Source organism: Lithobates pipiens, unplaced genomic scaffold (genome assembly GCF_037356315.1).
Source record: "Lithobates pipiens isolate NorthernLeopardFrog02 unplaced genomic scaffold, aLitPip1_a1.2 Scaffold_10, whole genome shotgun sequence".
In the NCBI taxonomy this organism is placed as follows: domain Eukaryota; kingdom Metazoa; phylum Chordata; class Amphibia; order Anura; family Ranidae; genus Lithobates; species Lithobates pipiens.
In genome coordinates, this window is record NW_027507686.1 from 67,713,193 (window position 1) to 67,739,972 (window position 26,780).

At 43.9% G+C, this 26,780-nt stretch overlaps 1 protein-coding gene across 1 annotated transcript in view; it reads right to left on the reverse strand.

The window, feature by feature from the left end:
• LOC143931935 (sodium/calcium exchanger 1-like) overlaps positions 1–26,780 on the reverse strand; it is a 165,268-nt gene that overhangs the window by 19,875 nt on the left and 118,613 nt on the right. The window lies entirely within an intron of this gene.

The window sequence follows — 26,780 nt, forward strand, 5'->3', positions numbered from 1 at the left end:
TGAAGGTCAGGGCACTTGTAGGTATTTCAAAAAGCATAAATAATCCAAGGATTTATTCACCAACATCATCAAGGCTGTGACCCACCAAAACATCATTGAATAAAGCTTTGCATTATTTATGCTTTTTTGTATCTGTGGAATGTCCTGACCTTCATATTTACGTGGATATGCTAGCTTGGATATCCCCTACAGTGTGCACCCAGAACATATTATATTAATGGAGATCTATAGTCACAGCATACACTTTCATTTTTTCACATGAACATTGTACTAGCACTAGCAATACAATCAACAATTATATTTAACAATCAAATATCCAATATAAGCTTGAAAGGTAATTTCATATTCTAAATGCTACCTGTCTGTTGGCCATCTCTTTCCACAGCTTCCTGAAATTCCAGCAGATTCTCCTCTGCTGTTCACTGGCTTTTGGAATTTACAAAAGCAGCCATTTAGAAATTGGATTAAAGGTTTAGCCCCCCGTAAAACCCATTTTCATAGATAATTATTGCATTTTATATACAACTACAGTTAGGTATATATATATATATATATTTGGACACAGACACAATTTTAGTTTTTTCAGGTTTTTACCAAAACATATTCAGGCTATAGTTATATAATGGATGTGGACTGAAAGTACATACTCTCAGGTTTAATTTGAGGGTATGTACTGTACATCTGAATCGGAGGAAAGGTTTAGGAATTGCATCTCTTAAGAATAGCCACCCCCTTTTTCATGGAACCAAAAGTAACTGGACAATTGAATCAAAAGCTGTTTCATACCCAGGTTGTGGGCTACTCCTTCATTGTTTCTTCATAAATTAAGCAGGTAAAAGGTCTGGAGTGGATTCTAAGTGTGTTATTTGCATTTGTAATCTACACTCAAAAGCTAAAAAAAAAATCTATCATTCCAATAAATTCAGTTAGGTCCATATATATTTGGACACAGGCACAATTTTAGATTTTCTCAGGTATTTACCAAAACATATTCAAGCTATAGTTATATACAGTAATGGATATGAGCTGAAAGAGAACACTCTCAGGTTTAATTTGAGGGTATGAACTGTACATTCAAATTGGAGGAAGGGTTTAGGAATTACAGTTTTGAAGAATAGCCACCCCCCCCCCCCCCTTTTTCAAGGGACAAAAAGTAATTGGACAATTTAATCGAAAGCTGTTTCATACCCAGGTTGTGGGCTACTCCTTCATTATTTCTTCATTAATTAAGCAGGTAAAAAGGTCTGGAGTTGTGTTCTAAGTGTAATACTTGCATTTGGACTCTATTGCTGTTAACCTACGTCATGTATTCAAAGGAGCTGTCCATGCAAGTGAAACAGGCCATTATAAGGCCTCAAAAATGAAACAGATCCATCAGAGAGATAGCAGCAACATTAGTAGTGGCCAGATCAACCGTTTGTTACATTCTGAGGAAGGAAGAATGCACAGGTGAGCTCAGCAACATAAAAAGGTCTGGACGTCTTTGGAAGACAACAGTGGTGGATGATTGCAGGATCCTCTCTATGGTAAAGAAAAACCCATTCACAACATCCAGAGTGAAGGACAATTCCAGGAAGTGGGCATATTATTGTCAAAGTCTACAATCAAGAGAAGACTTGACGAGAGCAAATACAGAGGGTTCACCACAAGGTGCAAGCCATTCATAAGCCTAAAGAATAGAAAAGAGGGATTAGACTTTGCCAAAAAAAAGGCAGCCCAGTTCTGGAAAATAATTCTTTAGATGGATGAAACTATGATTAATCTGTACCAGAATGACAGGAAGAAAAAAGTGTGGAGAAGGCTTGGAGCAGCTCATGATCCAAAGCACACAATGTCATCTGTAATACATGGTGGAGGCAGTGTGATGGCATGGGCATGCATGGCTTCCAGTAGCACTGGACCATTGGTGTTTATTGATGATGTGACAGAAGACAGAACCAGCTGGTTGAATTCTGCAGTGTTTAGAGGTATAGTGTCAGCCCAGATTCAGCCAAATGCAGCAAAGTTGATTGGATAGCGCTTCACAGTACAGATGGACAATGGTCCAAAACACACTGCAAAAGCAACACATGAGCTTTTGAAGGAAAAGAAGTGGAATATTCTGCAATGGGCGAGTCAATCACCTAATCTCAACCCAATTGAGTATGCATTTCACTTGCTGAAGGCAAAACTATCTGCAGTTAGAGCCTGGCAAAGTATCAGAAAGGAGGAAACCCCGTCTTTGGTAATGTCCATGGGTTCCAGACTTCAGGTAGTTATTACCAGTAAAGGATCAGAAAGGATGCACCCCAGTCTTTGGTAATTTCCATGGGTTCCAGACTTCAGGCAGTTATTACCAGTAAGGGATTCCCAACAAAGCATTAAAAATGAACATTGTAGTTATGATTATATTCATTTGTCCAATTAGATTTGAGCCCCTGAAAGTGGGGGGACTGTGTATAAAAAAATGGTAGCAGTTTCTAAAATTTGTACTTGATATTTATATTCAACCCCTTGAATTAAAGCTGAAAGTCTGCAATTCAAATTCATTTGAATTGTTTTGTTTTAATTTTATTCTGGTGGCACACAGAGCCAAAAGTATGAAAATTGTGCCTGTGTCCAAATATATATGAACCTAACTGTGTATAGATCAGACCAAAATATAAGGACAAAGAGGGACAAAGGGACTTTGCCCGAATGAGGGACAGTCCCTGGGAAACAGGAAACTGGAACTATGGGCAAAGGAAACATGTGTCACATTATTCAAATCAGTATATGTGTAGGAATCTTCTGAGATATGCAGATGATACCACACTAATGGCAGTAAGTAATGAAAAACGAAAGAGTCTCTTAAAGTGGTTGTAAATCCTTTACAACCACTTTTTGCTACAGATAAGCCTATAATATGGCTTAACCTGTAGCTACCCCTGATATCTCCTAAACTTGCATGGTTTAGTAGATTTCCCCCATATCTGTATGTGCCGATGTCATTGGCACATGCACACTGAAGCAGTGGCATGTTTGTGCCATTGCTTTAGTTAGTATGCGGCCACCGGCCGCTCCCACACGCATGTGCGGGGAGTGACGTCATCGTGGCTCAGATCAATCATGCTCACGATACCCGGAAGTAACTCTGGGAGCGATGTCACTGGTTGGAGAGGTGTACAAGGACCACTGTTGTGGCTTCAATATAAGGTAAGTAATTCATAATGCTCATTATGCCTTTGTCTTGCAGGGTTTTGTTTTGTTTTTGTTAAAGTCTTTACAACCACTTTAATGAAGGTGAAAGAGGAGAGTACAAAAGCTGGCCTGAACTTGAACATTAAGAAAACTGAGATTGTGGCAACTGGCCCCATCACTCATTGGCAAATAGAAGGAGAAGAAATGGAAACAGTGACAGATTTTGTCTTCCTAGGCTCCAAGATCATGGCAGATGGTGAATGTAGCCATGAAATTAAGATTTGCTTTCTTTTTGGGAGGAAAGCAATGGCACACCTGGACAACATTATGAAAAGCAGAGACATCACCATATCGACAAAATGCTGCATTATCAAAGCTATGGTATTCCCAGTTGCTATGAAAGTTATAACCTATGGCTGTGAAAGTTGGACCATAAGGAAGGCTGAACGCTGAATAAATTGATGCTTTTGAACTATGGTCTTGGAGAAAACTCTTGAAAGTCCCTTGGATCAAACCAGTCAATCCTGAAGGAAATCAACCCTAAATATTTACCAGAAGGACAGATCCTGAAGCTAAAACTCAAATACTTTGGCCACCTAATGTGCAGGGAGGACTCAATGGAAAAGACCCTGATGTTAGGAAACATAGAAGGGAAAAGGAGAAAAGGACAACAGAAAACAATATGGATAGATAGCATCATCGAAACAATGAACATGAAGTTAAGCAAGCTCCGGGAGGCAGTGAAGGACAGAAAAGCCTGGCACGCTAGGGTCCATAAATTCACGAAGAGTCGGACACGATAAAACGACTGAACAACAACAACAAGGGATCTTCACAAAGTAAGTTTACAAACTTCAGGATTGTTCAGATTAATCAAAGTAGGCTAGAAATAATCTAAATACAATGTAGAAATTGCTATATATGAGTTAAACCAAAATCATGTACCTGTACGTCATTTTGTTGAAGTGGCTGTACTGTTTTTTAGAGCTGGCAGTTGGCTTTCAAGTGATAACAACCGATGCGGCTAATGAGCCGCTCAGTTATTATCACAAGGAGTGGGAAGGGGACGTCCCCCCTCACAACGCCTCCTGCCGCTCGGCTTGGGTCTCCTGTCTCACCGGCTGGCTGGAGTCCTGAACAAAACCGGAATCGGCTTATATCGGGTTTGCAATGTAGTAACCCAGAAGCAACATCACTTCCGGTTTAATCGGCTGCAAACTGAGCTGATTTTAGCGATTTGAATACTTTAAAGTGCAGAGGAGGGGTTTGGGGTCTTTTAGACTCCAGATCCCTCCATAAAGCATACCTATAACTGCCTAGGGCTGTTTACATTCCTTGTGACAGCAATAAAGTGATCAGATTTTTATTTTAAAGGTACAGCGTAAAAATAATAATAAAAAAATATATATATACATTTATTCAAGTGACCCCGTCCCCGCGTGCTCATTCACCGAAGAAAACACATACGTAAGTCACGCCCGCAAATGTAGACAGTGTTGCCACGATCGTTAGAGCAAGAGCAATAATTCTAGCAAAAGACCCCCTCTGTAAATCTAAACTGGTAACCATTAGAAATGTTAAACTTTGCCAAAGAAGATTTTAAAATACCATAGTTTGTCGCCATTCCACAAGTGCGTGCGATTTTAGAGCATAACAAGTTAGGTATCTATTTACTCAGCGTAACATCATGTTTCACAATATGCAAAATAATGGGGCTAACTTAACTGTTTTCTTTTTTTTTTTTTTTTATTAAAAAAAAGTGTATTTTTACCCCAAAAATTGCATCTGAAAGGCTGCTGTGCAAATAATGTTTGACATAAAATATTGCAATGACCGCTATTCTCGTTATTCTCTAGGGTCTTTGCTAAAAAAATTATATATAATGTTTGGGTGTTCTAAGTAATTTTCTAGCAAAAAATACTGATTTTAACCTGTAAACAACAATTGTTTAAATAGGCTTTGGTCTGGAAGTAGTTAAAATTGGACCACAGATATGCTTGCATATAACATGTTATACTATTGCTAAAAAAAAAAGAGTTGTATGAGGATGGAGTCACCGCTCTGATACATCCACTTCTTGTGTGTAAACATGACCTTGAGCTATTGATCTCTGTAAATAACAGGTTTCTTTCAACACCTCAACAAACGTAACATAACTGTGGCTCAAGAATTCAGGGCACCATCATCACATGTCATTTACATCATGAAAGCATGAATTTTGATTATAAAACCAATAGAGTGTATTTTAGCATAGTCACATTTCATGTACATACATAAATAGTTATGCATAGTTAATATCAACATCCTATGCAATCTGGCATGTTTTTCTTATAAGATCGAAGAAGCATTCTCTTGGGGACAATGAATTATTATGTAGTTCATTTAAAGTTAATGTATAGTGATATTGCACATATTTCTCTCTTTATTACAACCAGGACTAAAAAAAAAAAAAATATGAAAAAAATGTATTTATTCCATTACAGAAGACTGCCATTCTTATTCCTGGGTATGGTTAATCAAAATATTACTGTTATGCTTGCAGGAGTGTTGCGAGCATAAATTGCATTTTGCTATCTGTCTTGTATGCGTGGTAAAGCTGAAGTACAGGACAGTCTCATTATTCTTGTCAAATGAAGCATATTGAAGTAGAAATGAAACAAGCCACTTATGGAAACACAACTGATGAACTTTTTAGTGAAAATAACTAGGGATGAGCTTGATGTTCGTAAGTTCAACTCGCACATTCGCCGAACAGCGAACAATATGGGGAAATATGGAACGCCCCATAATGCACTGCGAGATTGTAGTGCATTTGTGTCTGGTGATTGAAGACTGATAACAGGAAAAAACCTGCATTAGGATCATCATCGCAGTCACCCTAGTACCATCATCTTCATCCTCTTGCCATGTGCTACTTCAAATACTATTACTCAGCGGAAGTTCTCCACAGGCTAAGGAATACCACTTCAACATTAACAGCCTCCATTCAAAAAATCCTACGAAAAGAACAACTACTAAAGACCGACCTACAATCAACCATCAAACACAGGAAGATACCAACTGAACCACAACAATTAGCATGCGCCATGATGAACACCAGGTCTGCAGTCAAACACAGACTGGAAGTACATGATTTCATCACCCAAAACAACATAGTTTGCCTCTTCATCACGGAAAGCTGGCTAAATGTGGAAAATGTGGAATAGACTCCCTGCAGAGGTGGTTATGGCCAGCTCAGTGGATTGCTTTAAGAAAGGCCTGGATTATTTCCTAAGTGTACATAATATAACTGGGTACTAACATTTAGAGGGAAAGTTGATCCGGGGAAAATCCGATTGCCTCTCGGGGGATCAGGAAGGAATATTTTCCCCTGCTTTAGCAAATTGGATCATGCTCTGCTGGGGTTTTTGCCTTCCTCTGGATCAACTGTGGGTATAGAATTGGGTATATGGTCTTTTTTCAACCTGGCTAACTATGTAACTATGTAACACCCGACTGCAACACCATCCTAACCAAATTGGTGCCTGAGAACTACAGGATCCTAACTGAGCATAGGAAAGGAAAAAAAGGAGGAGTCCTAGCAGTGATTTTTAAATCTCAACTTGTGCTCACCAAACCAATTTTACAGAACTCAGTGCCTTTCATGGAGACACTGACTCTACATCTTCGATCAACACCCCAAGACACCATTCACATACTTCTGTGCTACAGACCACCAGGGCCAAAGACTAATCTCCTTACACCCTCACTGAATTCATTTCGATACACACCCTGAAAACCAAAAACTTTCTGGTACTGGTCTCCAGCAACTGATAAAGACTCCCACACATGGCTCAGATCACACCCTGGACCTCATCTTCAAACAAAATATAGACATCAACATACTCAACAACATACCACTACCATGGACGGACCAACACGCCATCAAATTTAAAATCTCCACTAACACCACCGTCCAAAAATGGAAATTTGCAACAACAACTCATTGGACCAGATCGCATAAGAAACTACACTCCGAAATCTTCAAACCCACATTATCAAATAAAATAGCAACGCTGAATTCAAGCCACTCAACGGAACTAACACTCAACTCCTTAAACAAGGCATTACTACAAACAGTAGACCCAGTGGCTCCAAAACGCAGAACACTCATCCGGAGAAAAAACTTGGGATGGTTTAAAGGCACTCTCACTCTACTCAAGTAAGAACGCAGAAGAGATGAAAGAGCGCGAAGAAGAAATCTTACCAAGGAAAACCACACAAACTACAAAGGACTCACGGAGAAATATCACAAAGCAATCTTCAAAGCTAAAAAAGATTATTTCTCGAATACCATCTCATCGGACTTAAACCGCCCTTGGGGGCTTTTCAAAATAGTCGCTCAGTCAATGAACCCTACCTGCTTAGAGCCCCCAGCAAATGAAACCCAAGATTTCTGAAATTAGTTATCTGATTTTTTCATCGATAAAATCGACAACATCCGCAAAACAATTCACCAGAAAAAAACAACCAACCTCATTCAATCAAAGCAAAAAGAAGATATATCGACACGAACATCCCACAACCACCAAGTTTTCTCTGACCCCAATCACCACGGACACCACTAAAAACATAATCAAAAACCTCAGAGACAGCACATCACCAATTGACATCATCCCCACAAAACTCCTGAAAGAATGTTCCGGACATCTTGGCTCCCACCATAACTCACCTCATAAATCAGTCATTTAAAGAAGGGATGGTTCCGGGCACCCTCAAACAAGGCATCTTCAAAGCCGGGCTAAAGAAACCCTACCTCGACCCTCAGGACCCTAACCAATGCAGACCGATAACAAGCCTTAACACCATCTCCAAGATTATGGAGAAAGCGGTAGTACAACAACTACAACGCCACCTGGACACACACAAACTCCTGGACCCTCTGCAATCAGGCTTCTGCCCAGGCCATGAAACAGAAACGTCACGCCTCAAGATGTGAGACGACGCCCTCGAAGCAGCAAATGACAGTGAATCATGTCTCCTGGTACTGTTGGACCTCAGTGCAGCGTTCGCTACAGTGGACCACAATACTCTACTCATCAGCCTCACAGAAGTAGTAGGAGTCACAGATTCAGATCTACAATGGTTCGCATCCTTCTTAGGAAATCGTTCTCAGACAGTGACACTAGAAGCATTCACCTCTGAAACCAGGGCAATCTCTTGCGGAGTCCCTCAAGGATCACCCTTGTCATCAGTGGTGCTCTTCAACATATACATCTGCTCACTCCTCAAAATCATCAGAATATCAGATCTCCTCTTCCACTCATACGCTGACGACACGCAACTGTAATTTCGTAGCACCGGACAAAAAGACCATCATCAGCAACTAGAAAAATGCCTCACTTTGATAGATGACTGGATGACTACTACCTCCCTCAAACTCAACAAATCGAAAACAGAGCTTCTTATCTAGGGATGAGCTCGGTATTCGATTCGAACGTATGTTCGACTCGAACGTCGGCTGTTCGCACGTTCAGCGAATACCGAACGTTATGGGCCATTCGCACCAAATTCGCGTGGAGCTCGTGGCCCACAATGCACTGCGCCATCGCAGTGCATTGCTGGCTCATGATTGGCCAAGCATGCACTGTGATCCTACATGCTTGGCCAATCACAGCGTTTGCAGCGAAGAGAGCAATAATTCAGGAGGCTTTAGTACACGCCCCACATTATATAAGGCCGCCAGCGCGGCAGCCTTGTGTAGTGTGTTCCAGGATGCAGGGAAAGAGCTAGGTAGGCAGGGACAGTGTGTTATTTTCTCAGGCACCTGCATGAGTTAGTGGGTGTTGTGTGCATCCAGCACAGTATACACCTGTATCTACCCTTTATTGCCGGTGTTCTCTCATATATGCATCTGCAGAAGTTAGTGGGTGTTGTGTGCCTCCAGCACAATATACACTACCCAACTGCTGGTTTTCCCATCTCCCTGCAGGCCATTACTATGTCTGGAAGGCCAACAAGGAGAGGCAGACAGTCACGAGCCAATAAAAGAGGGCAAGCAGGCTCTGTGTCTAGAAACGACAGTGCTGGTCGTGGACGCGGTGCATCGTCATCAGCGCGTGGCCATGGGACACGCTTGTCCTTATTTTCGGCAGCTGGATGTGTTGAGCAGCATCATGCCGAAGACTTGGTAGAGTGAATGACCAAGCCCTCTTCATCCTCCTCATCCTCTCTCACCCAGGCTCAGGGTACTAGAAAAGCAGCTGCCAATGCATCTTCTTCCCTCGTCTCAATGACATCAGTCACTTTTTCCCTAGACCCACCATGTCCTCCTGAGGAGTCCCCCGAACTGTTTGAGCACAGTGTGGGGTACATGCTCCAGGAAGATGCCCAGCGTTTTGAAGGCTCTGATGATGATACCCAGCTAGAGGAAGGCAGTAGCGTGAGTGCAGAGAGAGGGGATGCTCAAGAAGGACAGCAATCTGGCAGTCATGTTCCACCAGCTGCAGCATACTGCCAGGTTTGCTCCAGTGATGAAGAGGGAGGGGATGATGAGGTCACTGTCTCCACGTGGGTGCCTCATAGGAGAGAGGAGGAGGAGGCACATCTCCAACGAGGCAGGATGCCCTCCGGGGGCCAGCTTAAGGGCAGCACACCGACTGAATCACACCGCAGAGCTCCGCCTCTGCGAGTTATTCCAAAAGTTCTTTGGTGTGGGCTTTTTTGAGACCAGTGCATCAGATCGCACCGCTGCTATTTGCAACATATGTCTCAGCCGCTTGGGCACCACATGCTTGAGCAGACCTATGCTGACCTGGCATGAAGCTCGTTGGCAAGCGTACCTTAAAGACCCACACCAAATAACAAAGCGGACCTCTCCTTGCTCCTCATCAGCTGGGATCTTTAAGCCCACTAGACCTTCAGTCCTCTCTGAAACCTGCACTGAGAGGAGTGAAGGTGTAGAATTAGGTGTGTCACAGCCAAGTACTTGCGGGCACTCTGCTAGCAGTACACCCACGTCCGATTGTAGCAGGCAAATTTCCCTGCCCCAGCTGATGGACCATCGAAAGAAGTTCACTCCCAGCCATCCACATGCCCAGTGGTTGAATGCTAGCTTGGCTAAATTGCTAGCACTTCAACTGCTGCCTTTTCAGTTGGTAGACTTGGCCCCCTTCCGTGAGTTTGTGCAATGTATGGTTCCTCAGTGGAAGGTCCCCAAACGCCACATTTTCTCATGGAAGGCGATTCCGGCTCTCTACCGGCATGTGGAAGGCAATGTCCTTGTCTCGCTGGACAGGGCGGTCAGCGGTAAGGTGCATATTACCGCTGACTCATGGTCCAGCAGGCATGGACGGGGACGTTATCTATCTTTCATGGCCCATTGGGTCACTCTTCTGGCAGCTGGGAAGGATGCAGGACAAAGTGCAGTAGTGTTGAAGGTTGTTCCGTCACCCCGCCTCCAAAATGCTACTACTGGTTGTGACATACCTCTCTCCTCCACCCCCTCCTCTTCTTTTTCCTCCATGGCCTCTTCTAGTGCTCTGTCCTCAGAACCAGTGGTACTCCGTAGGCGTTCAAGGGGCTACGCAAGTACGCAGGCAAAAAGATGCCTTGCCGTGCTTGCGCTAGTTTGTTTGGGGGACAGGAGCCACACTGGGGCAGATATTTTGTCAGCTCTGCAGGGGTAGGCCGAGAGGTGGTTGACGCCATGCCAGCTTAAGCCAGGAATGGTGGTTTGGGACAATGGCACCAACCTCCTCTCCGCCCCCGACAGGGACAACTGACCCATGTGCCCTGTGTGGCTTACGTTCCTTAACCTGGTGGTGCAGCGGTTCTTGGGCAGGTACCCGGGCTTACAGGATGTCCTGAGGCAGGCCAGGAAAGTCAGTGTGCATTTCTGCCAATCATTTAATGCCAGTGCTCAGCTGGCTGAGCTCCAAAAGGAATTGAACCTGCCCAAGAACCGCCTTTTAATGTGACATGCCCACTAGGTGGAACTCAACGTTGGCCATGCTGCAGCGGCTGCACACACAGCAGAGGGCCATTAATGAGTACCTGTGCGACTACGACACCAGGACAGGGTCAGGGGAGCTCGTTTTTTTTCTCACCATGCCAGTGGGGCATGATCAGGGATGCATGCACTGTCCTGTCACCATTTGAGGACGCCACAAGGATGGTGAGCAGTGACAGTGCATGCATCAGTGACACTGTACCTCTTGTCCACCTGTTGGAGCATACACTGCATGGAATAATGGACAGAGCACTTGAGGCAGAACAGAGGCAGGAAGATGAGGTCTTCCTTGCCTTTCAAGGCCCCCTTTATCCAGACAGTGTTCCTCCTGTCCCACCCATCACACAGGAAGAGGAGGAGGAGGAGGAGGAGGAGGAGGCTTGTATCAGCATGGAGGTGGAGCCTGGCACTCAGCATTAGCAGCAGCAGCAGTCTTTTAGGGATGATTTACAGTCCCAAGAAACACGTGGACTTGTAAGTGGCTGGGAGGAGGTGGCTGCAGATCATGTTGTCCTTAGTGACCCAGAGGACTCCGGACCGAATGCCTCAGATAACCTACGCAGCATGGCCTCCCTGATCTTGCAAAGCCTGCGGATGGATCCTCGTATTCTTCGGATCAAGGAGAGGGACCATTACTGGCTGGCCACTCTCCTTGATCCACGGTACAAGGGTAAGGTTGTGGACCTTATCTTGCCGTCGCAGAGGGAGCAGAGGATGAGACATCTCCGGGAGGCCTTGCAGAAAGGTCTGTGCAACGCGTTCCCAGAGACTGGGAGGTTACAAACTCCTGGTCCTGGACAACGTTTTGCTGAGGCTTCGGTCAGTTACAGAAGGAGCGGTGGAGAAGGTGGCTGTCTGACCGATGCGTTCAGACAATTTTTTAGTCCGCAGCCCCCAGGTATGATCAGTTTCAGCAGCCGTCGCCAGCGTTTGATTTACATGGTGCAGAAATACCTAGGGGCAAGGTCAGACTTGGACACCTTTCCCACCGAAAATTCTCTGGCTTACTGGGTCTTGAGGATGGATCACTGGCCAGAGCTTGCACAGTATGCAATTGAGCTACAGGCCTGTCCTGCATCCAGCGTTCTTTCGGAACGCACCTTTAGTGCTGCTGGTGGCTTTGTAACCGATCACAGGGTGCGCCTGACAATCGACTCGGTTGATTGACTGACCTTCATAAAGGTGAATCAGTCTTGGATCACCACCAGCTACCAAGCACCTGAAGCTGATGTAACCGAATCATTTTTTTTTTTTTTAAATGTCACATCCCTTCAAGACTGCCTATGCTGATGCTGAGTGACTGTCCTGTTATGTTGACTGACTATCCTCTTCCTCCTCAATGATCAATCTGATATCTTAGAAGAACATTTTTGCTTCTGGGTGATGCCACCAGCCCAATTTTTCAGCCACTGTTTAACAGGGGCATGTAATTAGAGTGCAATGCTTTGCAGCAGGGCTCATTCCTGCACTCCAACTAGAGTATATGGGAGAGTTTGCAATGTTGTGGCACCAGTACCAGTGCCTAAAGCCCAATTTTTCAGCCCCTGTTTAACAGGGGCATGTAATACAATTTTTGATGCAATGCTTTGCAGCAGGGCTCATTTCTGCACTCCAACTAGAGTGTATGGGAGAGGTTGCAGTGTCGTGGCACCAGCACAAGTCCCTAAGGCCCAATTTTTCAGCCCCTGTTTAACAGGGGCATGTAATTGCAATTTTTGATGCAATGCTTTGCAGCAGGGCTCATTCCTGCACTCCAACTAGAGTATCTGGGAGAGTTTGCAGTGTCGTGGCACCAGCACCAGTGCCTAATGCCCAATTTTTCAGCCCCTGTTTAACAGGGGCATGTAATTACAATTCTTGATATAATATTTCACAGCAGGGTCCGTTCCCGTGCCCACCAAGAGTAACAGTGAGGACTTATAGTGTTGTGGCACCAGCACCACCACCACAACCACCAAAGGCCCAATTCTTCTACCACTGTTCAACAATGGCATGTAATTACTATTCTTGATATAATCGTTCCCAGCAGGGCGCTCCAGCAAAAGTCACTTTAAGAGCTTACAGTGTTGTGGCAACACCAACACCTTAGGCCCCCATTTCTGCAGAGCATATAGGGCAGGCCCCTACTTTCAAACATCCAACTTACAAACGTCTCCTACTTGCAAACGGAAGGAGACAACAGGAAGTGAGATGAAAAAAGACAGACGGCCAAAAAAATTATACAGGGGTGATAACCCTTCCCTATGTTTTCCAAAAATCTTAAAAATAGATTTTTTGACTGGAGCTACACTTTTAAAATGTACCAGTTCAAAATTACAAACAGATTCTACAGTCCCTGTCTTGTTTGCACCGCTTGTATACTGCTGTTCTGAGTATATAGGGCCTGGGGGCCCCACGCCTTTCCTTTTTTAAATTTGGGTACGGGGTTCCCCTTAATATCCGTACAGGAGAAAAAGGGGCTGGTAATGGGCAGGGGGGCTACCCATGCAATTTTTCTCAATGATTTTCATACGTATTGCCGGAACCAGATATTACATTAAAACCGCAAGCAGTTTTAAATTACTTTTTTTTCCATTAAATGTCATTTTGTGCAGGGACTGTACTAAACACGGGAAACATGATTCACTACACAGGCATACTATAGACACCACCCAGGCACAATATTTAAAGGAATATTTCACTTTTTTTTTCACTTTAATCGTCATTAAAATCAGTTCTATCGAAAAAATGGCCATTTTAAAAAAAAATGTAGGCATTGTCCCATGTCCCCTGGGGCAGGAGCTGGGTCCCTAAACCCTTTTTAGGACAATATCTTGCATATTAGCCATTAAAATTAGCACTTTTTATTTTGAACGTTCGAGTCCCATAGACTTCAATGGGGTTCTAAAGTTCGCACAAATTTTTGGTCCGTTCGAAAATTCTGGTGTGAACCGAACCGGGGGGGTGTTCGACTCGTCCCTATTCTTATCCTACACGCAAACCAAAATTCCCAAACCAAGACCCCTTGGACACCACCCACCATCTTTGGACAGACCATCTCTCCAAGGCCAAGAGTCTCTGAGTCATTTTTGACTCAGAAATGTCAATAGATGCACAAATAGGATCAGTAGTCAGCAGATCCCACCATCTCCTCTACCTGCTACATAGACTCATCCCCTTCATTCTAAAAGAGGACAAAGCAGCGGTAGTTGGAACAGAAAATGAAACACTATACACCCAATCGCAGCCTTCGTTCATCTAACCAAAACCTTCTCCAAATTCCCAAATCCCGTTACAAACCAAAGGGAGAATGGAAATTCGCAGTCCAAGGACCACGGCTATGGAACGCTCTACTGACTTACATCCACATGGAAGGAAACCATCTGGCCTTCAGGAAAAAACTCAAGACCCACCTCTTCTAAGAAGCTTGACAACACAGGACAAATTAGGCGCCTTGAGGCGATTCAGTTCCCATTGTAGCACTTTACAAGTTATTCATTCATTCATTGGCCAAAGCATGCACCTGACCTGCATGCTTTGGCCAATTACAGCATGCTTTGCAGAGAGATACATAATTGGTCAAAGGCAGGGTGCCTTTGACCAGGCCCCACGCTATATAAGGCTGCTTGAATAGCGGCTGTGTATAGTGTGTGACTGTGGACGGAGGCAGGTTAGTTAGTTGCAGTATATTTGAATACATACATACATACATAGATAAAGAGGAGATACCTCCAAATAATTGGGACTTTAAGGGCAACAATATGCAAGTATAATATCAATAAAATATTTTATTCAAAAAGTGTACAAATTTGTATAATTGAATGAATCCGGACAGCCCGACATACATACAGTTAGTCTAAAATAAATAAATGAATATATATATATATATATATATATATATATATATATATATATATATGCATTCAGTGTAGCATATATACTGTATACAGTTCATTCAATGGTACATATTATATAATACACTTCAGGCAGTGTACTCATATATATATTCAGTCTAATATATATATACACACACATATACACATACATATACATACACACACACTCTGCATTCAGTGTAGCCTATATATACAGTGCAGCCGTACTGTTTCTAATACAGTGCAGGTGGTGTACACAGTATATAGTACAGTGTAGTGTGCTGTGACTCCCCGCTGACTTTTAAAAGTTCCTTGGTGTGGGCCTTTTTCGACACGTGTGCAGCAGATCACACCATTGCTGTTTGCAATCTATGTCTGAAGCAGATCAAGTGCGGCTAGAACAGCAGCTGCTTGGGCACCACATGCTTTACCAGACATATGACGACCTGCCATGCAGTCCGTTGGCAGCAGCACCTGAAAGACCCACATCATTAAAAAAGGTAGACTTCTCCTTGGTCCTCATCTGAGATCTCAAACCCTACTATACCTCCAGTCCTCTCAAAAACCTGCATTGAGAGAAATTAAGGTATAGCAATAGATGTCACAAGTACTTGCAGCCAATTTGCTAGAAGTACACCATCAGTTGATTTCAGCAGGCACATTTCCCTATCCTAGATGCTGAACCATAAAGAGAAATTTGGTCCCAGCCATCCTCATGTTCAGCGTCTCAATGCTAGTTTGGCCAAATTCTTAGCACTGAAACTGCTGACTTTTCAGCTGGCAGACTTAGCCCCCTTTTTCGTGAACTTGTGGAATGTGCTGTACCACAATGACAGGCTCCAAAATGCCATTTTTTTCATGCAAGGCCATTCCAGCTCTCTACTGCCATGTGGAAGGCAGTGTTTTGGCCTCGTTGGACAGGGCGGTCAGCAGTAAGGTTCATATTACCACTGACTCATGGTCCAGCAGGCATGGGCAGGGACGTTACCTTTCCTTCACAGTGCACTGGGTAACTCTGCTGGAAGCTGGGAAGGATACAGGACAGGGTCCAGTGTTGGAGCTTGCTGGTTCAGAGTTCGTTGATGCCATGCACTTTCCTGTCACCATTTGAGGAGGCCACAAGAATTGTGTGCAGCAACAATGCATGCATCAGTGACACTGTCCCTCTAGTCTTCCTGCTGGAGCACACGCTTCGTGAATTCATGGACAGGGCACTTGAGGCAGAACAGCAGGAGGAAGAGAAGGACTTCCTTTCCTCTCATTCCTGCGGGTCCGCCAAACACGAAGGAAGAAGAGGAGGAGGAGGATTGTGTCAGCATGGATGTCGAGGATAACACGCAACAGTCAACCAGCAGGGATGGTTTTCAGTCCCCAGAAACCCAAGGAGTTGTACGTGGCTGGGAAAAGGTAGTTATAATATAATGTGATCCTTAGTGACCCAGAGGGCTCAGAATAAAATGCCTTTGCAAACGAATGCTACATGGCATCCCTGATTATGCAAAGCCTACGAAAGGACCCTAGGATTTGTGGTATTAAGGAGAGGGATCATTACTGGCTGGCAACCCTTCTTGAGCCACGCTACAAGGGTAAGGTTGCAGAACTCATCCTGCCTTTGCAGAGGGAGCGGAGGATGAAACATCTTCAGGAGGCTTTGAAGAAAAGTGTGTGTAACGCATTTCCAGACCCTGGGAGACCTTTCCAACAGAGCATCCACTAAGTTACTGGCTCTTGATATGCAACTGAGCTACTGGCCTGTCCTTCATCCAGTGTACTTTCTGAAAGCACATTCAGTGCTGCTGGAGAGTTTGTAATGGATCAAAGAGTGTGCCTGTTCACTGACTCCGTCAATAGGCTCACATTTATAAAAATGAATCAGTCCTGGATCAACTATCAAGCACCTGATGCTGATGTAACTGATTGAATTTGCTATGGATCTGGGATCCCTTGAAGACTGCCTATGCTGCCTACCCTATTCCTCCTCAATCATGATGATGCTAGCTTCCAACAATATTTTTGGTTTAGGGCACCACCACCACCCAAGGCCCAATTTTTCTTCCCCTGTTTAACAGTGGCATATAATTACAATTTTCGAAATAATATTTAACAGCAGGGCCCCTTTTTGCACCCAACAAGATTAACTGTGTGGGGTTACAGTGTTGTGGCACCACCACCACCCAAGGCCCAATTTTTATGCCCCTGTTTAACAGGGGCATGTAATTACAATTATTTCATCGATGATCGCTTTATAAAGGATCACGAATGCTCCGAATGTGCGCTCCTCCCTACTCTCTCACCATCCGGAAGTGACGTGCCCAGCCGCCCCCGAGCCGAATCTGAGAACCAGGAAACGTTGGGAGCCACCAGCGCAGCCGGGAACATCAGCGGCCTATGCACCTGGGAGCCGACCGCCCTGGGAGAACTTCCTATACCATTTCACATGAGCTGTAATCTCTACAATCTTGCCTAAGAGAGGATCAGAGCATATTTGGAGACTATGTGATATCCGAAGGATTGGGTCGTTTCCCGGCTTCTTGCACCGAACGATTGGGTCGGCTTTCGGCTTCCTTATCGAAACGTCTATGTGATCGTATCTGCGCAGACTGACCTCCCTTAACAGGGGGTCACTGGAGATCTGGTAAGCCTCCATTCATTATTGGTTTACAGAGGTGAAGGGTCCATGTGGTCAAGCATTATTATTGTTGTTTTGAACAAACAAGATCAATCATCATTTTTTGTCTTATATTTCACATGGGACTTTACACTGTGTCACATTATTTTTTATGATTATTTGGTTTTTCACTTTAATGGACATTTGAGTTACAGATTAATTTCTTTTGACTTCATTGGACATTTGGTTTTTCAAAGTATTTTTTCACTAATGATTTATCACATTATTTAGGTTTTTCACATTTTTTATACACACACATTTTTCCTATTAAGTCACATTTATATTTAAGAGGCCAAGCGCTGCACTTTTACTTTTTTCTGCTTTTGTGTGCCCAGTATCTGGGTTATAGTGTTCAGCTGCTGTTTTTATATCATTTTATTTTATTTTATTTTACTAAGCGCAGATTTCTAATTTCTTTTAATAGCAGTAGATTATTATGAAAAAGTTAAGTTGAACTGTAGCTTGCTTCACTATTGTTCTGCTGCTGTGCTTATGCTTAATTGCTAAATAATTTAGGTTCTCGGACAAACGGACCAGCTAAAATTATTCAGTGTGTGTGTCTCTCTCTGCTAGCAATCGTAAGTGAAAGTAAGTTGGCTGTACGTGTGTACTTAGTTCTAGCTATTTTACTGCTCCTCCTCTTTGGTTACAATCAACCAATAACATTCATCATCATCATTATTTTTATTTTACTGCCCCCACCCAATTCCAGTAGCGATCTTTTCGCTCTATGTCAAATCTTTTCTCTCTATGTAGAATAATCCTGGACTAATAGAGTTAAGGTTAGGCACATTCGATCACAGGTTCGATAGACACAGATTGTTATTGTCAGCATCATGTCGATTCACTTATCTATATCGAACTGTTGTCGCAACAAAAAATAAAGCATTTGTTTATGAGGGATCTTTCGTTTTTTGGATTCTGCATTTTTGTTATCGTTTGTTAAAAGAAAGAATATTAAATGTTTATTGTTTCACTTTAAGCATTCTTAAAATCACTGCTCCTGAAAAAAAATTAGTTTTAAAAACTTTTTTTTGCATTAATACATGTCCCCTGGAGCAGGACCCGGGTCCCCAAACATTTTTTATGGCAATAACTTGCATATAAGCCTTTAAAATTAGCACTTTTGATTTTTCACATTCGTGTCCCATAGACTTTAACTGTGTCCGCATGTTCTCACAAATTTTTTGTCTGTTCGCAAGTTCTGGTGCGAACCAAACCGGGCGGGGGGGGGGGGGGGTGTTCATCCCTAAAAATAACAGAAAGACATTCCAGAAAATGTATTATTTGAATGTTATTTGTTTTTAACTTTTTCCATTTGCAGGACACATTTTACCCAGTAGGCCTGCCACTAGAGACTTTAAAGAGGAAGTAAAGGCTATTTAAAAAAAAGATGCAACCTGCAAGGCAAAGGCATAATGAGCTAGTATGCATAGCATTCTAGCTCATTATGAATAACTTACCTGAGAACGAAGCCCCCAAAGCGGTCCTCCGTCTTCATGTTCGCCTCTGCCATGTATCCTGGAGTGACTTCCAGGTATCGCTGCTCCGGCGCTGTGATTCGCCAGAGCCACGATGATGTCACTCCTGCTCATGCGCACGGGAGCCGACACGAGCGGCATATCGCCGTGATCTGCGGCCTGCCCACTGGCGCCTGCGCGCCGCTGTCTTGTTAAAGTTGTTCTAAAGGCTGAAGGTTTTTTACCTTCATGCATTTCATGCATGAGGGTAAAAAAACCTTCTGTGTGCAGCAGCCCCCCCCCCCCCCCCAATACTCACCTGAGCTCCATCACAATCCATACAAAACAAAGAGCAAGGAGTGACCCCGTTGAGCCCAACCCGATTATGTCATACACATGCCTCCATCCCCATGTATATATGTGGAAAAAAGAAAGAAGGGTTTTGGGACTTTAAATGAGGCATGTGCATAATAAAATGAAAGATATCCAATTATAGACAGATTACATATCATAATTCCCATTGGGAAGGACAATTATTGATACAAGTCCAATCAATTTAACCACTTCAGCCCCGGAAGGATTTACCCCTTCCTGACCAGAGCACTTTTTGCAATTCAGCACTTCATTGCTTTAACTGACAATTGCCGTGGCTCCCAAACAAAATTGATGTCCTCTTGCTCTGTCCAGGTCTCATTGGGATGATTTAGTCCAACAGAGCAATACCTACTGGGATGATTTGGCCAAGAAACTAATAGCAATGCTGGAAGAAGCTTTTGCAGCTAAAAGGGTAGTGGATGCTATGGCTGGTGTGCCAGGAGAGGTGTCTGCAGAACAGCCTATAGGCCAAGGTGCACGGGTTGTTGCAGAGACTAATCCTCTCATGACTGAGGGTCCCAGCCAGGGGCGGCCAGTCCATAGGGGGCGCCTGGGCGCCGCCCCTCCTCCAGGCAGTCAAAAAACAAAAAAGTAAAAAAAAAAACATTTTTTTAAAGCTGGCCCTTTTAAGACGATTTTGCAGCTAAAGGACCAAGCCCCTTTTTGCGATTCGGCACTGCGTCCCTTTAACTGACAGTTGTGCGGTCGTGCAACGTGGTTCCCAAACAAAACTGGCATCCTTTTTTTCCCACAAATAGAGCTTTCTTTTTGTGGTATTTGATCACCTCTGTGGTTTTTATTTTTTGCGCTATATACAAAAATAGAGCGACAATTTTGAAAAAAATTCAATATTTTTTACATTTTGCTATAATAAATATCCCCCATAAATATATATAAAAAACATGTTTTTCCCTCAGTTTAGGCTGATACGCATTCTTCTACATATTTTTTGTAAAAAAAATCACAATAAGCATTTATTGATTGGTTTGCGCAAAAGAAATAACGTCTACAAAATAGGGGATAGTTTTATGGCATTTTTATTAATAATTTTGATTACTGTAAAAATGTCACTGGCAGTGAAGGGGTAAACCACTAGGGGGCAGTGTAGGGGTTAAGTGTGTGTGTGTGTGTATTTTTTTTTACTGTAGGGGGCATGGCTTGCCGTGTGACGTCACTGATCATTTTTCCCTATAACAGGGAACAGACGATCAGTGAAATCCTCACTAGGAAGCACGAGGAGAGGTTTGTTTACACTTACCTCTCCTCGTTCTTCAGCTCTGTGAAACGATTGCGGGACACCGGTGGCGATCGGGTCCCGCGCCCACAGTCACGGAGCTCACGGGCCGGGTCACAAGTGCGCTGCCGGCGTGCCATTCTGACGTATATCGGCGCGAGGCAGTCCTTAAGCGGTTAAAAAAAAAAAAGTCCTTAAGTGCACTGTGTTCGGACACCGGACACAGTCCGACGCCGGACACAATGCACCTATGGGAAGCGCCACGTCTATGCAATCACGAGATTGCAATGGTGGCGCATCATTAGCGGGCGTTTAGCCTTGTGTCGCTTTCTGAAGCGCCGAGTACCTTCCGCCCGTTCGTAGTATATATTACTGCGACCGGGTGGTTTGATTGCGGGACACCGGTGGCGATCGGGTCTGCAACTGCACCCAGGAGAGAGGAACCAGGAAGTATGAGAGGACGGATCTCTCCACAGGAGACATCGCTGGAGAGGACAACACACAGGTAAGTAAGAGGGGGTTTGATGTGAGACTGCTGCAACTTGGTGGGACACATGCTGCTGCAACTTGGTGGGACGCATGCTGCTGCAACTTGGTGGGACACATGCTGCTGCAACTTGGTTTGACACATGCTGCTGCAACTTGGTGGGACACATGCTGCTGCAATTGATGGTGACACATGCTGCTGCAATTTGGTGGTGACACATGCTGCTGCAATTTGATGGTGACACATGCTGCTGCAATTTGATGGTGACACATACTGCTGCAATTTGGTGGTGACACATGCTGCTGCAATTGATGGTGACACATGCTGCTGCAATTTGATGGTGACACATGCTGCTGCGATTTGATGTGGACACATGCTGCTGCAATTTAGTGGTGACACATGCTACTGCAATTGATGGTGACAGAGGCTGCTGCAATTTGGTGGGACACAGGCTGCATGTAGGGAGGGACTCCGCTGGGGACACCTGATGGCATCTGGTGGCAGGCGACGTGACTAGTGACACACTCAGGGCTCCCACTGATTCTGCATTATGATGAGTTGAATGATTTCATTTTATACAATGTTATAATAGAAATAATGCACTTCAATCATCCTGACACCAACAACCATGGTACTGGGATGATTGAAGTGCTAACACCAGGTGTTTGAAATATCTTTATCTGCTGATTGTTAAACTTTCTAGAATACACATATTTCTATTGTTGTGTAGGATCTGGGCCTGCTGTCCCTCCATCCCTCTCCCTCCCTCCCTTGTTCATCTCAGACACTAACCACACCACCTTAGAGCCACGCCCACTATTTCACTGAAACCACGGCCATTTTCACCAAGTGTGAGGGGTCAAAAAGGAAGGGTGGGGTCTGGCGCCCCGCCCCCCATCCTAAAACTTCACCAGCCACCTATGGTCCCAGCGAGTGTATACGCACAGCAGAAGTTGTGTCCACAATGGAAAAAAGAGAAAATTTGTATTTTGTGACAGACATGCTTATGGAAATGTTAGAATCATGGAATGTACAGGCAGTATATATCCTGCCGTCCTCTCCTGCGTTTGGAGAACTGGTACCATGGGGTATGGCTGATTGGAGCTGGATATTGTAGGCTGTACTGTGCAGACATCGCAAATACTTGAATAGTTTAATGCAATGTTTTGTATTGATATGGAAAGTTGTCTCACAGTGTGCTGGATTGCTTCATACAAAGATTGTGTATGACAAGCACTCTGGAGCCCCATTAGACAAGGCAGAGGTATCGGAAATAACAGTGGTAACAGAAATGGTAAAGATTGGTGTGGAAAAAAGTGTTGTGCAAGAACAGTCGCTGATGGAGAGTTGGACAACAGAGGGCGATGTGAAACTGTGGGCAGGTCCCATAGGCAATAACTGCCTGCCTGTAGATGGTCTCTCCATAGACACTGTCCTATTAAAGAAGGTGACAAGAAGTCCTGATGACAATGATAATATTGAGTTGAATAACCCCTTGTGGAACATTGCTATTGAGGTTAAACAGAAGGATGTGGTGTCGAGCTCAGATGGTTTGGTTGCCAAGGGTAACCACACAGGGGTTAGTGAAACTGGGAAATGGATGTTGTTGGTCAGTGTTGCATCAGGTAGTGAGAGGGGTCAGTCCCTGACAGCTTTCATGGAAGTTGGTCCCAACAGTCCCGAGAGAGTAGGTCTAAGAGAAAAAAAAAAAAAGAAAGGGAGGATCTCGTGGCCAGAAGGTAGAAGGGATAGAGAGGTTAGTGGGAGCCCATGGTTCAGGAAGAAGTACTGGTGGAAGCATACCTGGAAGAAGATGTGGGTGGAGTCCCCCTTTAGAAAAAAGGTTGGGCAGATTAAGACTCCTGCTGCTGATAGTTGGCAAAGAGGTGCCAAGGGGAAGTGCTGGTGGAAACGTATCCGGAAAAAAAGGTGGGTGGAGTGCCCCTTTAGGAAGAAGGGTTTTGTATTTCTCCCTCTGGTGCGAAACAGGGGGAAGGATATGTGGCGATGCGACCCCATGTCCCAGATGTGCGGTGTATGCCTGATTTTGGCAGGAATACTAATTACAAACCTGTGGGCTGGGTTCATAAACCTCCCAGGAAGAGAAGTCGGTGCTCAGACTTGGAGACAGTTCCGCCCGGCAGACAGGAAGTCTGGCCTAGGAGGTCGGGAGGGTTCCAGTAGGAGACGGCTCCAAGAGAAAGAGACAGGAGGTCTCGGAGTCTAAGACTGCAGGTGGCGGTCTGTGTGTATGTCTGAAGCAGGCAGGTGTAGCCTGTGACCAAATCAGCATGAAGTGCTGATGGTGGAACCCCCTGCAAGGGAAGATTACCGTTGAGTAAGCCAGGAGGCTATCGTTTGTTTATACAGTGATGATGGAACCCCCCCTATTACTGTTTGAACTTTTTCGTTACCTTTAAATAAAAGTGGGCTGCCATGCCCTAAAATGCAAGTCTGGAGTGGCACGTTTCTGGAAAACTGCAGGCACCACTTGAACCTAATCACCCTGGATCGTCACAACATACACATCCATACTTACATACGCACACACACACATCCACCTTCACTTAAAATATTGTAATGTATTTGGTATTCTACTTTTGATAAACTTAGTGCTCATTTGTACTTATTTAATATATATTTTTTGATATTATTTTTCTGAAATTTAAGTGCAATCATCAATTGTAATTGCATTCTCATTTTTTATTACAAATTTTTTACTGATGACACATACATTTATTTGCTGCAATACTTTGCATTCCCTGCTTTTTATTCATGTTTATAGACAGTTGTTTTTTTTTTTTGTTTTTTTTCACTTCAATTTAATTTTCTCTCTATCACTCTTCCTCCTAGTGCCTGACATATGTTCCATGGATTTTCCCACTATGCAGTGTGTTGTGGTGGCCTGGCCTGCTTCCCGACTGTTCTTGTCCATGACCTCCTCTTGGGATTCAGGGAAGGGGGGACTCAACCCCAATCCACCTTGAGCAATGGCTGGGTCAATTATATATAATATATATGTGTATGGGATACACCATAGGTAACGTATAAGTTCTTAGTTCCCTCTTGCTGAGTATATGGTATATCCCTCTAGACTTGACTTATTTATTATTATTTTTCTATCTTATCCTGTAGCCAAAGTCTATACATCCTACTCCTGATGAGTGTTACCACCACGAAACGCATCGAGTGTTGATTCAAGGATGCCAAGCATGCTTTAAAATCATGAATTTTGCTGATCTATATTTTATTATATACGTTTATAGTTATCATGATGATCACAATTTTTGGATCTGTATTTTCATCAATCTATTAATTGTTTCTGTATGTACCAATCATGTTAATTATTAATATTAGATATGTCAATATGATTATTATTTATTATGCCCTTCTATGTGGGGAATATGTAATCTTTATCATTTATATCAGGGTTCTCCAAACTTTTCAAGCAAAGGGCCAGTTTACTGTCCTTCAGACTTCAAGGGGGCCGGATTCTGACCATTGAGGGTAGAAAATGCCCTGAGGCCAGGCATCAGTGAGAATAAACATGGCCAAGGTTGGTGGTCAGTAGGAAGAGGGATAAGGTTCCATTGTTGGTATCATTGGGAGGAATAGTGCCCCGTTGTTGGTGTCATTGGGAGGTATAGTGCCCCATTGTTGGTGTCATTGGGAGGTATACTGCCCCAAGGGCCGGATGAAGGCAAGCAAAGGGCCACATTCAGCCCTCAGGCCAGTTTGGAGACCCCTGATTTATATGATACATTATATATCATACGGTGAATTATAGTTATCAAGTTTATTAAATTGAATGGACTTATAAATTTATATCAATAATTGTTGTTTCCAATGGGAATTACGATATGTAATTTGTCTATAATTGTATATCTTTCATTTTATTATGCACATGCCTCATTTAAAGTCCCAAAAGCCTTCTTTCTTTTCTTCATCGCAATCCAGAAATGTGCACTAGTGTCTCAGCTCTCCAGGGACTCTCCCTCCTCATTGGCTGAGACAGTGTCACTCACAGGCATTGAGGATAGAGTGGGGACAGGGCACATACACAGCTCCGTGTCTGAATGGACACGCAGAGCAGCGACTTGTGAGCATGCCTGCTTGGGTGCCCCAATCCAAGCTTTATGCTCTGGGGGCACTTCCCAGGAGTGGCAGGAGCACTGGGAGGGGACCTGAGAAGAGGAGGATTGGGGCAGCTCTGTGCAAAACCACTGCATAGAGCAGGTAAGTAGAACATATTTTTTATTTTTTTTATTTGTGTCTTTAACATCACTTCAAAGTTATCATATTTAGCACATTAAAAATGAATATCTTTTTCTGAAAACAGTAACCACAGAAAAGTAAATTACAAAAAAAAAATCTGATCATAGTCATAATTACATAATCTGTCCATCCAATCTGATCTGCAAGATTGTAAGTGTCATGCCCTGTACACACGGTCGGAATTTCCGATTGAAAATGTGCGATCGGATCATTTTGTCGGAAAACCCGATTGTATGTGGGCTCCATCTGACTTTTTCCATCTGAATTTCCGACACACAAAGTTTGAGAGCAGGATCTAAAACTTTCCAACAACAAAATTCGATCATTTAAATTTCCGAACGTGTGTAGAGAATTCCGACAGACACGCATGCTCAGAATAAATTAAGAGACCACAGCTATTGGCTACTGGCCCGTTTATAGTCCCGACATACGTGTTGCACGTCACCTCATTAAGAACGATCAGATGTTCCGATAACTTTGTCCAACCGTGTGCATGCAAGACAAGTTTGGCACAAAAGAAGCCTATCACCGGCTATCACCGGCTTCTATGCAAGGGACATCGCTCCCGACAAGGAAGAGGTGAAGCCGCCTCATATGTGCCCACCAGTACCACCTGCCAGTGTCACAAATCAGTGCCCACAGTGCCATGAATCAGTGCCCACCAGTACATAAGTGCCAGCAATCAGTGCTACCTATCATTGCCCACGAGAGCTACCTATCAATGCCCACCAGTGGTGCCAATCAGTGCCACCTAGTAATGCTGCCTATCAGTGTCACCTACCAGTGCCGATCAGTGCTCATCACTGCTACCCATCAGTGCCAGCTATCAGTGCCACCTATTAGTGCCCTTCAGTGCCACATTTCAATAGCCTTCAGTGCCATCCATAAGTGGCACCCATCAGTGCCCACTAAGGATCAACCGAACACCCCCGGTTCTGTTCGCAACAGAACATGCGAACAGGCAAAAAATTAGTTTAAACACGCGAACACCGTTAAAGTCTATGGGACACGAACATGAATAATCAAAAGTGCTAACATTAAAGGCTTATTTTTTATTTTTTTTTCCTTGCCACTACAGTCAATTCTTTAGAGAGACTTGAATCAACTGTATCGTTCATCATTGTCTTGTTTCAACATCATTGTAGCATTTATCTTTTGTTTAACCACTTGCCGCCCGCCCTATAACAAAATGACGGTGGCAAAGTGGTTTCAAAATCCTGACCGGACGTCATATGACGTGATCAGGATTTTGAGCCGCTGCGCGCCCCCGGGGGCGCG